Raw genomic sequence first — 12,133 nt, forward strand, 5'->3', positions numbered from 1 at the left:
GGACGCACGCTATGTTCATATTTTATCTTTTTGGATCGGTCTGACGGACATGCATGCCTTTTTTGTAATTGAGCCAGCGCTTGTGTCCAACACGATCATGACAAAAAAAACATAATTAAACATTTTTAAATATTAAAAACATTAATTAAACATTTAATGTCGACCTGAAAGGCCAACGATATTCCATTTTACATTAAACATAGAATTAATAAATAAACTAAAGACGAGGAGGCGTGCTGCCCTAGACGTCCTCGTCATTGTCGTCGTCGGGACCGATGAGGTCGACGAGCATCGACGCTGGGCCAGCCCAAGGGAAGGTCGTCTCCCAGGCGGCGGCGACATCTTCCGCTCGCTCGGCACCACATCGATCCTCCTCCTCCTCCTCCACTTTGGCGTCACCCTCCATCAACCGGGCCTCTGCGCCCTCCTTTGACAACCGCCACTCCCGCTAGTGCTTCAGGTAGGCTGTCTACAGTTCCGATGTCGCACCCAGCCAGACGGGTGACGTGCTGACCCACCCACACACCACACCGTCACAAGCGTACAACTCAAGCGTGTGGACCAGCCACCCTGGCTCGGCGAGGGGCACCGGGGTCAGCAACGGCACGACGTAGTCACCGGCATGGCCTCCGCTAGATGCTTCTGGTAGGCCGCTGCCTCCTCCTCCTTGAGGCGCGCTACCTCCTCGCTTGTACGCAGGACAGCCGCCAACGCGTTCTGGTACGCGGCCTCCGCTGCTTGATCTTCTGTGGCGCATCTTGTCCAACCACCACGTGGACACCCCGCCAACGCAGCTCCTCTTGCTATGGTGCCAGCTGTTGCCGTCGGCGCGTCACCTCCTTCGCATGCACCCCCACCTACCATGGCATCGCTAGCACTAGGATCCTCTCTAAATCCAAATGACAGTCATGGGGGCGCGGTGTTCTCAGTGTCATCTTGCCTGGAGCATTGGTACGCACATTCGTTGCCAAGGCGAACAAGGAAGACACCGACGACAGCAGGGACTTAGGGTGTGTTTGGTTTCAGGATGAGGCGGAATCGGACGGGTTGGTTCCATCCCTAGCAGCCATTCTCGTGTTTAGTTGGGTTAGGAATCGGAATTAGGTCATCCGCATGCAGGGAATATTCCCTCCAGATGCTTCACCAAGTGATTCCATCGATTTGGAGGAATCGACTCGTTATTCGTTTGAGATAGCAAAGAAAAAAAGAAATAACCAAGCAATTCTCACCGCATTCATCCCCGCACCCGAACAAAAGTTTTCGTGGTTTTTTTTTTTTGGTTAATTTTTCGTGGTTTTTTTTCTCGTTTTCGTGATTAAATTTTTTCGTGGTTATTTTTTCATTTTCATGATTATTTTTCATAAATATTTGATATGTACTCGAGATCATATATTTTTATTTGCATGTGTTGAAAATAGAAAGAAAATGTTGCTGGAAATTTAAATTATAGGCCTGTTAAATGCAAATAACTCTAATTGTTCAGATATGTAATCTCACCATTTATATCAAAGAGGTAAGTGGTATCAAATTCTTCTCATTTCATCTCTCCAACTAAACACTAGGACGGAACCAATCCATGACTTTTTTTATCATCAACTGAACATAAGGATGGAACCAACCCATGACTTCGGGACGGAACCATGACATTCCATGACTTTCGGTCCTCGAACCAAACACACCCTTAGAGCATCTCTAGTGGATGGTGTATATGGAGGTGGATGGTAAATATACACGTTGCTAGCAGAAAAATGCCTCACAGTGGAACGTGTATACGGGCGTGGAAGTTATACACGTCCATCCACGAGGCTACTCGTCGTGCAAATAAACACGAGCCAGCCACGCTCGTGAGCTCGCGTCGTCCCACGCCCGCGTCCCAGAGCTCCCTCCTCTTCCTGCGCGTGTCCGCCCCGGCCCTCCTCTCGGCCTCCCCCGGCGCCCGCCTCCTCGCGGCCTTCGCGTCCAGGGAGCCCGAGCTCGGCGGCGGCGGATCGGAAGGCGGAGACGGTGCGGGATCTGGGGGCAGAGGCGGCGGCGGATCGGATCGGCAGGACCAGCGCCGCCGGCCAACGCACGCCACTGCATCACGTGCACAGGCGGCGGGGCGCTGTGCGGGCTGGCGGCGGGGTGCGGGGCGGCGGCGGGGCGGCGCTGCGGGGTGCGGGCTGGCGGCGGCGGGGCGGGGTGGCCGGGGTGCGGGGCGGCGGCGGTGCGGGGCGGGCTGCTGGCGGGCTGGCGGTCCACCGCCGCCTCCTCCTCCCTAAGAAGCAAGGCCGGGGCTCCCTGTGCCCGGACGCCCAGTTCGGCCTGCAGAGCTTCGGGTACTCGTCGGAGACGAGGTTGGGGCCGTCGCTGTGGTGGCCCACCGATCACCCTAGCGATGGGAATGGAACGAGGGAGGCATCCTCGAGTCCATGGACATCTTGGATGCCACGGGGAAGGCTGCCGGCGACGAGGGAGACGGCTGCAATGCGGCGAAGCTCCCCTGTCTTGTTCTCTGAACTACTGAATCTCTTATCTTGCAGAGGGGGAAAGAATGAGGGGAATATACACGTCCTAATTTACACGTTCCACTAAAAAACTAGACGTGTATAATTTCCACGCCGTGTATATGGACGTGTATATCTTCATATACACGTTCAAATATACACCATCCACTAGAGATGCTCTTAGGGATTTAACAAATACGTATCCCCTCCACCCCTTTTGTCATTATTAATGAAATATCCTTCACTATTTTACTAAAAATGGAGAGAAATGAGATTGGATTGTTCCTCGGTTGAAAAGAGATGTCTTTAACAATCAGAGAACACTTTGATAAACAGATTAGATCTTTACCGACTCAATTAAGGTATTAGTGTTTGTTCTATTAGACAAAGCCCTTGTTTTTGCTAGAGAAAAAAACTATGATGGCTATGGTTTTGCCGATGTGGACTTCTGGAAGAGATGTGGACGTGGACGCTGCTCCTCGTGATGTGGAAGTGGTATACAGGCGACAAAGGTCACTGGATAAAATGCACGGCAGCACTGTCGTTGGGCAAAATTTCTTCTCCACGATGTGGCAAAAGTCTATGGTGAAGATAGGCTAGCTTGATCTGGGCCCCTTTCTTCAGTTTCAGCCAGTCACTTCCTATAGTTCCAGCCACAAGGATCGCGTATGAGCTTTCGACCAGAGCATAAATGGGCGTCGTCCCATTTTCATTGCCATGATAGATCAGTCAGGCTAAAACCTTATTCCAGTGATGACGAGATGGCGGACGCATGGCGCAGTTCAGTTGTATCTGTTACTTTTGTCAACAAAACAGAGATAAACCAGTCTCATGTTCAGTCATTATTGGTTTCGGTCCGTGTTGCTTAGTTTCTTACAAGTAGATTTTAAAAACTGAAGGTTCTCATGGTATCAACCATGATTATGTTTGTGATTCAGATACCATGATTACGTTCGTGATTCAGGTTACCCATTGGCGAGCAGATCTGACACATTCTAATTAAAAGGGAAATGGCTGTATTTTCAATCAATTTTTTGGAATCCTAGACTAGCTGCTACATTTACAGAGTTCTGCAATGGATAAAAATCAATACTCATCTCAAATTATTACTCAAAACAAAAGGGAAATTGAGCAGTGCATCTGTGTGGCGAGTTACTAATGAAGCACCTCCACTGTTAAAAAGAAGGAGCTATCAGCGAAACTCCCAGACATCGGTCTCGGCCTCCCATGAATCAGAATAACAGCTAAGCGAGTTAATCCGGGATTATGGAGGCCATGGACGGAAACCAAAACACCAACCAAACGACATACAAGATACAACCAGGCACCGAAAAACACAGATCCGAAGGGAAAAATGTACCAGAACCAATCCGACACCCAGCAAGAGAATTGGAGGGTGAGACACGGTGGAGGCTCTAGATCGGTCTACGCCCGCAACGGAACCGGCGACGGCACGAGAATCAACTCCGCCCGGTTCTCTCGAAGGCGCTTTAACAGCACGTATTCAGAAACGGAATCGAGAGGAAAAGCAGAAAGCAAAGAGAGACGGAAGAGATCAAGAATGCAAGCAAGGGCGGCCGCAATCTACGAGCGCGAGCAGGAGGCTCGTGGGAGTTCTAGGTTTAGGTCTCTGCGGCTGCGGCGGCGAGGAGGATGTGAGAATCGGAACCGCGGGCGATTCGTATATAAAGGCGCCAGAAGGCTTGGTGCCGTGGGCAGCTGCGCGATGGGAACGGGCCGTCGCTCAAGCCCAAGTACAAAGCATAGGCTGCAACGAGGACCCAGTGCCGATTTGAGGAAACCCTATTTAGGGTCACAGGCGCCGGTTGTAGGCCAATTTTGCTAACCGGAGCCTGCAAAGCTCCACCATGGGTCGGCCTATTTAAAGATCCGATCTGTGTTTTAGCCCGTGAACTTTTTTCCAAATAGATGAAATTCTTTCTAAATCGATGAACTTTTTTGAAAACCGGTGAACTCTTTTGAAAAACGATGAATCTTTTTTTGAAATTGATAAACTTTTTTGAACATTGGTGAACATAGTTTAAAATTCGTGAACTTTTTTCAAAATCAATGAACTATTTTTAAAAATTGATGAACTTTTTTTGAAAAATAATGATTTTTTTTAATCCCGTGAACTTTTTGAAAATACATAAACATATTTCAAAAATCGGTGAACTTTTTTAATAATCATTGAACTTTTTTCGCAAATCTGAATTTTTTAGAAATTCTCTTACCTTTCTTCGATTTTTAAGGACCAACACATTCTACATGGGCCAACCCACGAGAAGGAGCGCTGCATGCGCCGGTTTGCCTAACCGGTGCTGAAGGCGCCGTATAGGACCTCCCGCCGATTCGCTCCTCTCCCACCGCGTTTTTCTGAGCTCGAGGGCCGTGAATACAAACAAACGAAATAGTCCTCGAGGGGAGCTGGCACGGCCAGTCCTATGGTTCCAGCAAAAGGTTTTAGGGTGGGAAAGTGTTTGCATCCCATGCACTGACCGAACGTTGCGTCGGACTCATGCAAGTCGTGGAATCGATCCAAATCATGCAACACATGCAACCACTCCTCGCAATGCACACGTTCGTCAGGCTACGTCTAGGAGCCACTCACCGCATCGCTCGCTTCCACCCGGCTGCTCCTTCTTCCTCCCGATATCCTTCTCCCACCTAGCCGCTAGTCGTCGGAGAGCTCAAGTTGCACGCCCGTTCCGACTCCTCGTTGTCGCTCCCCATCACCGGTCCCCATTGTCGGCGAGCTGAAGATCGTGCGATAACTCTCGCGCAATCGTGCCATGGGGTCGACGATTAGCGACATGTGCTTGCGAGCGCGGCCGCCCAAGTCTCCTTTGTCGTTGCGAGCTGCGTTGACAATGACGGCTTTGTTGGAACCAAAACCACGGCGACCTGTAGCAGCCACTGCCCGGCAAGCTGCAACGGCAACGCCCATGGCCGCGGGATGCTAGGACTACTCGTGCCAGAAGATGCAACCTTGTCGCGGGGAGCTACAGTCGGTGTCGACATTTGCTACAACCGGTGTCTGATTTTACTACATTGCACAAGCCGGTGTCGGGATTTTTTTGCTACAACCATTGTCACGTCGTGAAACAACCAGCACATAAAATTGCTACAACCTACTAAGCGAGAGCTGGAAAGAACCAACATTTTTGCTGCATCGTGGGAGTGTTTTTCTGCGGCGACGGCGATGGAGCACATGATTTGTTGCAACCGTCAAATCCAGAGCTGGAACGAGCGTATGGTTTTGCTTCGGTTTGGGTGATTTACTTTCTGTCGGCGACGGTGAAGCCATGTTTTTTGTTGCAACCGAGAACCACAAGAGCTTCCATCAGCGAGGTTTTTTGCTACAACCGGCGTGGGTGAAAGCTACAAGCCGCCATGAAGAGCTGCAGCTGCCAGTCACAGTTGCTACAACCGGCTACCATGGAGCAACAATGACGATGCTACGACCTGTGAGTTAATTTGATGGAACCAGTGATAACCCACAAGTATAGGGGATCACAACAGTTTTCGAGGGTAGAGTATTCAACCCAAATTTGTTGATTCGACACAAGGGGAAGCCAAAGAATATCCTCAAGTATTAGCAGTTGAGTTGTCAATTCAACCACACCTGAAAGACTTAGTATCTGCAGCAAAGTATCGGTAACAAGGTAGTATGATAGCAACAGTAGCAACGGTAACCAGTAGCAACAGAGTGACAACAGTAGCAGCAGAGTAACAGTAGCAGCAGTGACAGCAGTAGCGACAAAGTAACGTAGCAAGGACCAGTAGGAAAAAACTCGTAGGCATTCGATCGGTGATGGATAATTATGTCGGATGTTATTCATCATGCAACGGTTATAACACGGAGAGATATGCAACTAGCTCCAGTTCGTCAATGTAATGTAGGCATGCATTCCGTATATAGTCGTACGTGTTCAGGGAAAAGAACTTGCATGACATCTATTGTACATCCCTCCCGTGGCAGCGGGGTCCTAATGGAAACTACGGGATATCAAGGTTCTCCTTTTAATAGAGAACCGGACCAACGCATTAACACTTCGTGAATACATGGACTCCTCATACTATGGTCATCTCCGGGAGTGGTTCCGGCTATTGTCACTCCGGGGTTGCCGGGTCATAACACATAGTAGGTGACTACAACTTGCAAGATAGGATCAAGAACACACATATATTGACGAGAACATAATGGGTTCAGATCTGAAATCATGACACTCAGGCCCTAGTGACAAGCATTAAGCATGGCAAAATAGTAGCAACATCAATCTCAGAACATAGTGGATACTAGGGATCAATCCCCGTCAAAACTAACTCAATTATATGATAGATCTCATACAATCCATCACCGTCTAGCAAGCCTACGATGAGATTACTCACGAACGGTGAAGAGCATCATGGAATTGGCGATGAAAGAAGGTTGGTGATGACGATGGCGATGATCTCCCCTCTCCGGAGCCCAGAACAGACTCCAGATCTACCCTCTAGAGGAAGAACAGGTGGTGGCGGCACCTCCGTATCGTAAAACGCGATGAACTCTTCTCCTTGATTTTTTTTCGGACGGAAGGGACTAAATAGAGCTGGAATTGGAGGCGGTGGAGCAACGTGGGCCCCACAAGCCTGCTAGGCGTGGCCACGGGCGCGCTTGGTGGGCTTGTGGGCTCCACGCTTCACTTCTTCGGTTGATTCTTGCGCCAGTATTTTTTATATATTCCACAAAAAATCCTCGTAAATTTCCAGGTCATTCCGAGAACTTTTATTTTTGTGCAAAAACAACACCATGACAATTCTGCTAAAAACAGCGTTAGTCCGGGTTAGTTCCATTCAAATCATGCAAATTAGAGACCAAAACAAGGGCAAAAGAGTTTCGAAAAGTACATACGACGGAGACGTATCAACTCCCCCAAGCTTAAAGCCTTGCTTGTCCTCAAGCAATTCAGTTGACAAATTGAAAGAGACAAAAGAAAAACTTTTACGAACTCTGTTTGATCTTGTTGTTGCAATTATGCCTAACTCATATCCAGATTTTCAGCAAGATTATAAGCTAGCCACATAAGAAATGACATCTAGGTCTCATGGTAAACTCATATCAATGGCATAATCAACTAGCGAGCAATAATGGTAAGTTTCAAACGTCAACACTTTAATAAAAACAATCATGAAGCAGTATGAACATATGGTATCTCGCTAGCTCTTTCTGAGACCGCAAAACATAAATGCAGAGCACCTTCAAAGACCAAGGGCTGACTAAACATTGTAATTCATGGCAAAGAAGATCCAGTCACAGTCATACTCAATATGAGTCAAAAGCAAAGCATAAAAATGATAGAGGTGCTCTCTAATTGGTGCTTTTATAAGGAGAGGATGAGTCAACAGAAACATAAATAGACAGGCCCTTCGCAGAGGGAAGCATTGATTTGCAGAGGTGCCACAGCTCAAGCTTTTAAAACAGAGATAAATAATTTTGGGTGGCATGCTTTCATTGTCAACGCAATGACCAAGAGTTTTCACCATCTTCCATGCTACACATACTATAGGCGGTTCCCAAACAGAAAAGTAAAGTTTTGACTCCGCCACCACCAATCAATCACACTCCACGACTAGCCGAATACTCGGGTGCCGTCCATACCAACATCAATCCAGGGGGAGTTTTGTTTGCAATTATCTTTTCGATTTGAGCATGGAACTGGGCATTCCAATTACCGGTCCCTTTCTCGTGAATGATAGTGAATAAACACATATCGAGGATAACACACCTAGCATGGAAGATACTGATCACCCCTTGTCACCACATGAGTGGTTCGGGCATGCAAAACAGATTATTTCTTCAAGGTTTAGAGAGTAGCACATGCAAATTTACTTGGAATGGCAAGTAGATACCGCATATAGGTAGGTATGGTGGACTCATATGGAACAACTTTGGGTTTATGGAAGTGGATGCACAAGTTGTATTCCCGCTTAGTACAGGTGAAGGCTAGCAAAAGACTAGGAAGCGACCAACTAGAGAGCGACAACATTCATCAAAATGCATTGAGATTAACCAACATTGAGTGCAAGCATGAGTAGGACATAAATCACCATGAACATGAATATCATAGAGGCTACGTTGATTTTGTTTCAACTACATGCGTAAACATGCGCCAAGTCAAGCCACTTGAATCATTCAAAGGAGGATACCATCCTATCATACTACATCATAATCATCTCAAAATTCATGTTGACATCCAAGACAAACCATTATAAGCTCCTAGCTAATTAAGCATGGCATCAGAAACTATGATCTCCAAGTTGTCATTGCAAACATGCTTCTCTCACAACAAAGCTGAACTAGAAATGATGAGTGACTCCGTAACATCACACCTTCCCTTGCAACGGCACCAGAAGAATGCTGCTAGCACTCTCCGACAATCGAAACTAGAAGAATGTTGTTGACGGGCCACCAGTGCGTGGGATCGTAGCAGTTTTCGAGGGTAGAGTATTCGACCCAAATTTGTTGGTACGCCTATAGGAGGTGAGAGGATACTCTCAAGTATTAGCAGTTGAATATGTCAGATTCAACCACACCTGAAAGATTAGTATCTGCAAGCAAAGTAGTAACAACAAAGTAGTATGATAACAACGGTGTTAGAAACGATATGTTGACATGGCAGACTATTTCTAACGATTGTATATATGGCGCCAAGTTGCCTCGTTGACGGATATTGTCAGTTCCCGTCAACGACCAGCGAAAAAGTATTGTAGCAGGTAGTAGTAGTGTAACGAGCAATAGTAGCAGCAAAGCAAGACAAGTAACAGCAGCAGAGCAAGACAAGTAACAGCAGCAGAGCAAGACAAGTAACAACAACAGAGCAAGACAAGTAACAGCAAGAGTAGCAGCAGAGCAAGACAGTAGTAGGACAAACTCGCAAGCAATGGGTCGGTGATTTGTTTGGATGATATTCATCATGCAACAGTTATAACACGGAGAGATATGTGGCTAGCTCCTGTTCGTCAATGTGATGTAGGCATGCATTCCGTGTGTCGTCATACGTGCTTAGGGAAAAGAACTTGCATGACATCTATTGTCCATCCCTCCGGTGGCAGCGGGGTCCAAAAGGAAACTACGGGATATTAAGGTTCTCCTTTTAATAAAGAACTGGACCAACGCATTAGCACTTGGTGAACACATGAACTCCTCAAACTATGGTCATCACCGGGAGTGGTTCCGGTTATTGTCACTCCGGGGTTGCCGGATCATAACACATAGTAGGTAACTACAACTTGCAAGATCAGATCTAAAACACACATATATTGGTGACAACATAATAATTTCAGATCTGAAATCATGGCACTCGGGCCCTAGTGACAAGCATTAAGCATGGCAAAGCAGTAGCAACATCAATCTCAGAACATAGTGGATAATAGGGATCAATCCCCATCAAAACTAACTCGATTACATGATAGATCTCATCCTACTCATCACCGCCCAGCGAGCCTACGAATAGATTACTCACGAACGACGAAGAGCTTCATGGAATTGGAGAGGGAAGAAGGTTGACGATGACGATGGTGACGATTTCCCCTCTCACGAGCCCAAAACGGACTCAAGATCTGCCTTCTAGATGAAGAACACGATGAAGTCCGTATCACAAACGTGACGAAATCTTCTCTTTTTATTTTTTCTGGGACGAAAGTGAACTTATAGAGCTGAGATTGGGGGCGGCAGAGCCGTGTGGGCCCCACAAGCTTGCCCACCGCCACCAGGGGTGGTGGAGGCAGAGCTTGTGGCCCACTTGCCCACCCCCTCAGGTGGATCTTGGCGTAGATATTTTTCATATTTTCCAAAAATGCTCCCCATAAATTTTCAGGACGTTTTGGAGAACTTTGATTTCTGCACAAAAACAACACCAAGGCAATTTTGCTGAAAACAGCGCCAGTCCAGGTTAGTTCCATTCAAATCATGCAAATTAGAGTCCAAAACAAGGGCAAAAGAGTTTGGAAAAGTAGAAACGATGGAGACGTATCAACTCCCCCAAGCTTAAAACCTTGCTTGTCCTCAAGCAACTCAGTGGACAAACTGAGAGAGAAAGAAAAACTTTGACAAACTCTGTTTGATCTTGTTGTTGCAACTATGTCTAACTCATAACCAGAATTTCAGCAAGATCACAAGTTAACCACATAAGCAAGTGACACAAAGGTCTCATGGTAAACTAATATCAATGGCATAATCAGATAACGAGCAAATAATAATGAGTTTCAAATACCAACACTTCAATCAAAACAAGCATGAAGCAATATGAATAGGTGGTATCTCGCTAGCTCTTTTTGAGACCGCAAAACATAAATGCAGAGCACTTTCAAAGATCAAGGGCTGACTAAACATTGTAATTCATAGCAACGAAGATCCAGTCATAGTCATACTCAATATCAATCAAAAGCAAAGCATAAAAATGACAAAGGTGCTCTCTAATTGGTGCTTGTAAAAGAGGAGGATGACTCGACAGGAGAATAAATAGACAGGCCCTTCGCAGAGGGAAGCATTGATTTGTAGAGGTGCCGGAGCTCAAGCTTTGAAAACAGAGATAATAATTTTGGGTGGCATGCTTTCATTGTCAACGCAATGAAAAAGAGTTCTCAGTATCTTCCATGCTACTCATGCTATAGGCGGTTCCCAAACAGAAAAGTAAAGTTTTAACTCCCCCACCACCAATCAAACACACTGACAGCTAGCCGAATCCTCGGGTATCGTCCATACTAACATCAATCCGCGGGGAGTCTTGTTTTACAATTATGTTTTTGATTTAAGCGTGGAACTGGGCATTCCAATTACCGGCCCCTTTCTCGTGAATGACAGTGAATAAACACATGTCGAGGATAACACTCCTAGCATGGAAGATACCAATAGCCCCCTGTCACCACATGAGCGGTTCGGGCATGCAAAACAGATTATTTCTTGAAGGTTTAGAGAGTGGCACATGCAAATTTACTTGGAACGGCAGGTAGATACCGCAAATAGGTAGGTATAGTGGACTCTCATGGAAAAACTTTTGGGTTTATGGTAGTGGATGCACAAGCAATATTCCGCTTAGTACAAGTGAAGGCTAGCAAAAGACTGGGAAGCGACCAACTAGAGAGCGACAACAGTCATCAAGATGCAATGAGTTTGACTAACATTAAATGCAAGCATGAACAGGATATAAATCACCATGAACACGAACATCATAGAGGCTATGTTGATTTTGTTTCAACTACATGCATGAACATGCGCCAAGTCAAGCCACTTGAATCATTCAAATGAGAATACCATCCTATCATACTACATCATAGTCATCGCAAAATCTATGTTGGCATTCAAGACAAACCATTATAAACTCTCGGTAAATAAGCATGGCATCAGAAACTATGATTTCTAAGTTGTCATTGCAAACATGGTTCTCTCACAACAAAGCTGAATCTAGGTCGACAAGCTAGTCATATTTACAAAAACAAAATAGATAGAGTTCATACCAGCTTTTCAGTCTCAGTCACTTCATCATATATCATCATTATTGCCTTTCACTTGCACGATCGAATGATGTGAACAATAATAAGAGTGCTCGTGCATTGGACTAAGCTGAATCTGCAGGCAAACACAAAGGAAAATACAAAGTAATATG

General features: G+C 46.2%; 1 non-coding gene across 1 annotated transcript; it reads right to left on the reverse strand.

Annotated features, from left to right (window-relative positions):
* Positions 1-3,624: 3,624 nt before the first annotated feature.
* On the reverse strand, positions 3,625-3,751 carry LOC123445867. The gene has a single exon (XR_006631226.1). It is a non-coding gene; the product is annotated as a small nucleolar RNA snoR83 (small nucleolar RNA).
* Positions 3,752-12,133: the final 8,382 nt, after the last annotated feature.

The sequence above is a fragment of the Hordeum vulgare genome, chromosome 3H (assembly GCF_904849725.1).
Source record: "Hordeum vulgare subsp. vulgare chromosome 3H, MorexV3_pseudomolecules_assembly, whole genome shotgun sequence".
Classification (NCBI taxonomy): Eukaryota; Viridiplantae; Streptophyta; class Magnoliopsida; order Poales; family Poaceae; genus Hordeum; species Hordeum vulgare.